Source organism: Carassius gibelio, chromosome A7 (assembly GCF_023724105.1).
Source record: "Carassius gibelio isolate Cgi1373 ecotype wild population from Czech Republic chromosome A7, carGib1.2-hapl.c, whole genome shotgun sequence".
NCBI lineage: Eukaryota > Metazoa > Chordata > Actinopteri > Cypriniformes > Cyprinidae > Carassius > Carassius gibelio.
The window spans coordinates 27438884-27443333 of record NC_068377.1 but is presented as its reverse complement, the minus strand read 5'-3'; positions in this window follow the sequence as shown (position 1 = coordinate 27443333).

The window sequence follows — 4450 nt, the reverse complement described above, 5'->3', positions numbered from 1 at the left end:
TTTTTTTTAAGAAAATATTGTGAATATTGTGATTATTCCATTTAAATTGTGGGACCTTTTTTTAAGATCCAGCAGTCCTCTCAGTGGATCTTCATTGGTTATTAATATATTAAAGTGCTGTATAATATTAGACAACAGTTTTAGAAGTGTTAACATTATGAGAAGAGATAAGTGATTTTGATAGCCCAGTTTATATGCATTACAGAAAACATCAAGGACTCGTGGGCATTTGGCTGTAAAATGCTCAACGTTTGTTGCGTTTGTGTCTTGTGTGTTGATATATGTAGTTTTGTTTGCCCACAGATGTAAATACGTGAATCTTTTAAATCCAGTCACTGTCTTACTCTGGAGATCTGACAATTTAAAGCACAACCAAGTATCTCAACATTTAAAAAAAAAAAGCATTAAAGGTGTTGTTGGTTAATTAAGATTTGATGAATGAATTTGTGCTTTGATAAATGCCAAATTATGCTGAGATCTGCCACTGTGGAAGTTGCTATCTTTGATATTTACTTATTTGTTTTTATTGCTGCAGTTATGATTAACAAGTATTGCTTGGAAGGAAAATAGAAATAGGGCTTGACTATGGTCAATTGTTCATAAAGACATACAGCCCCAAAAAGCATAAACTATTCAAAGTTCTTTAAGTTTTTCATTCAGCTGTCACACCAGTTAGTAAACATAGATGTCACTCTCTGACCTCTAAAAACGGCTAAGATTTAGATTAAAAACATCAAGTATTACAATTTAAACCGTTTTCTCTTTGAATAAATTTACATGTGAACACCTTAAAAAGTGGTAACTTGCGATTGTTTGCTTAAGGAGCTTTTCCTTTTTTTTTCTTCATTTTGTTGGGTTTAATCAAATATGTTTATGTTGATTCTGTGGTTTCAAATTATATTTCAATACAATAGGTAAATTTAGATGTTACCACAGTAATCATATTTTTCGGGGTAACATGTCTACAGTCTACAGTTAATCTGAAAAACATGGCAGCATCTGCCTGACCTTTACAGATTTTTAAATCCACTTTTTGAACTTATTTCCCAAACTGTGATTCTCTAGTCCACAGTTCTCTCTATACCTTGTTTTCTATCTCAGTTTGATTTTAAAATTAAATTATTTTGACAAGAACAGTTAATTTAAGGTAACCTTCATGTGCCGTGCAGTAGGAATCACTTGAACCTCCATTCCCAAAGGAATTTCACTGGATCCTCAATGTATCCCTTATCTGCCATTCATATGTTCCTTTTCATTTTGACATCTCTGTCCTTCCTTCAGCTCCTTCAGCATCTGCGAGTCCTGTGAAAGCTAAGCGTGGGACAGCTCCATTAAAAGTGTTGACAGCAGTGTTTGAGGGCTCAGGACCACCACACCAGCAGGGAAGCAAGGAGGAGTCAGTGTAGTGTGTGTTTGAGAGTAGTGCTGCTGATGGAGATGACCTCTGCTTGGCCAAAGTGTGCTGTGAGGAGAATGGGATCTCTACACTGCTGCCCAGGCTGGAATTTGTGCTTGGAAAGTGTTTAACTTTCTCAAATCCCAATTGCACTTAGTAGGAGGGGGGTCTCCTTTTTTGCCTACAGCTCTGCTGTCGAGGTTGCCCTTGTGTCTGGATCTCAAACGTGTGTGTATGCTGGGGGTTGGAGCACTAGAGGATTGATTGGATAATGGCTCTGCTGTCAGAGAGGTGAAAGTGAGCCTGGAGAAGAAGAGAGACTGAAAACACAGCTTCTTATCTAATGATGAGATCCACTCCATAAGCTCAACCAGAGGTTCCTGGGTAATGACGGAACGTTTGTCTGGCTCTGTTTTATTCAAGAGATATGTCTATCTATCTTGAATATCTTGAATGAATTGCAATTGCTATTTGCTGGTGGTGGATGAGGAGGTATCCCCTGACAATGTAAAGCGCTTGAGTGCTTAGAAAAAGCGCTATATAAATGTAAGGAATTATATTGGGAGATATACTCAGCCTTAAAAATTAGATTTATGAGTTCCAAGCGCAGGGTAGTCATAATTACAAAATAAATGTTGATTATTCACAAGTTGTGAAGTTAGTGGCAAAGTTACTTTTATTTCCTGTGCCATATTTCAATTATATTAGGGTGCTATATACAAATTAGCTTATAGACAACAAATTGAAATAAATCATTGACCTTTTACAGTTTACTTAATGCTAAATAAAAGGTTGTGTTAGATACCATGCATAAATAAGTGACACAAAATGAATGGTTTTCCTAATTTTCAATTCAAATGTAGTGACTTGGTTTAATGTTACAGGATGTAATTATTTTGATTAGGCAACTCTTTTTTTTTTTTTTTTTTTACTTGCATGTAGCAAATAATGTAATAACGAATGCCCAGAAGTAGGAACTCCCCATGTGCACTTAAAGGCAGCACTAAAATCACATTGTAATTGTTGCTATTTAAAGAGATATAAAGTTGTAAGTTATTTGAATTTGAGAAATCAAAATTACAATTTATATTTTGAATTACAGAAATTTATATGTTACCCAATTTTAATACATAATCCATACTATTAATATTGTTATTTTAATTTGTTTAATAAAAATAAAAAATAAAAAACAGAGCAATATACTGGCTTGCGAAAGGCCATTTAAAATTACATTGGCCTTTTTCAAATTTTAAATCCACTGGAATGAGTAAATATTTGAACACAAAAATTGAACACATTTTGTTTGTGTGCAATATCTCTCCATCATATCGAAGTTATAAAGAAATGGCAGGCCACTTCAATCTTCCTAGAAGCCTCAGCATCGCTGGTCACTGACTCCCTGTTGCTGTTTTTGTATTTCATTTCACTAAGCTGCCTGAGCAAAAAGGCTGAGAGAAAATCTCTGCTAAGTCCTTCACCCTCCACGCAACCCTCATAGATATTCTCCACAGAGATAAAGCAAAGTAGAATTGAAATTTTACAAGCGACTAAAAAGATAATACAGTTTGAAATAATCTTACTGTGCATACTGAACGGTGTCAATAAACAAGCATGCTTAGAACAAAATGCTCCTGCTTTTATCTCAGTGAAAAATCCATAAAGTCTTTACTTCAAGCTGAGACAGAGGTAAAGTGGTTGTTGCTTTTATGTTTCACCTTGTTTTTCTCAAAAGTGAGACCCCATTTGGGATTTGAGAGGTATGGCTTCTTATGGTTGACATTTATCTTGCACATGTGAGGGATGGAAGAAAGAGAAAGTTAATAGAGAGCGAGCGTCATGCAGATCTTACAGAGCAGACAGTTTATTCACTCGACAGGACAACTATAATCTCATGGCAGGAATGGATGTGCAATCATGTGTCTTAAAACTTTCATTAAGAGCATTGAATGCTTTTTTTAGCGCAACATAGAGACATAGCCCAAAAAAAGAATGTGTTGTGGTGCTATTCTAAATCATTGTTATTCTATTCTGATCACCACTCCCAACCCTCATTTCATTTAATTTTAAGTAAAAAAAAATTTTTGTAAGTGTTTATAGCCATGAAAGGCTTTTTAAATGTATTAAGAGTGTCATGGGAATACTCATTTCTGTTATAAAGTATGACCTCTCCATAAAGCACCTTAAACTTATAGGGCCATTCTGTGTCAAATCAACCAAATTTAGCAAATTCCCCCAGCTCAAATTTTTGATTTCGTTAATATTTTTTTTCTGCAAAAAGGACAAACATAAATAGTGATGCAAGCCAAAACATTTAATGTCACAGATGTTTATTTACTGAGAAATCAGTAATCATTTGTACTTCATATATTCCTCTTTGAAAGAAAAAAAGTGACAGCTTTTTTTGCCCACTGAAAATTTGTGCAGTTTTCCAGTTTACTGATGGAGCCGCATTAAGATCTCCATATCTATGGGATTTAACCATTAAAGGGAACGTTTATTAAGAGCCAGAATGTAAGAGTACATTAAGATATCTTTCATACTTTTTGAGTTACAGGCGTATAAACTTGAGGCAAGAAACACAAGAAGTCTCCATTAGCATATAATGAAAAAAAGATTGCTAAATTCAACAGATTTTACTAACAGACCACTCTCTGTGTGAAAATAAAATGATAAAATAATAATGGTGCCAGCTTTATAAAGTCATTTAAATTTGGCCCCAAATCTCATATGAAACTCATCATTTTGGCTCCCCTCTGCAAAATTGTGAGTTACTCAGTAAATATACATCAGTGGTATTTAATAATTTGATAATCACTATATATGTGTCTTTCTACAAAAAAAAAATTTACAAAACCAAAAATTTGAACCATGGACAGACACGGAATGACCCTATAACTACAGTATATCCAGCATCGTAGCACTCTCTACCTATTGATGTTTTTGATATCCTGAAGTACTGAAAAGCATGTGTGAATGTTACATGTCAAATTAGTCAGGAGAACTCACCCCATGTTTCAACAATTCCTTTGTATTTAGTGCATTCAGGTACTGGTT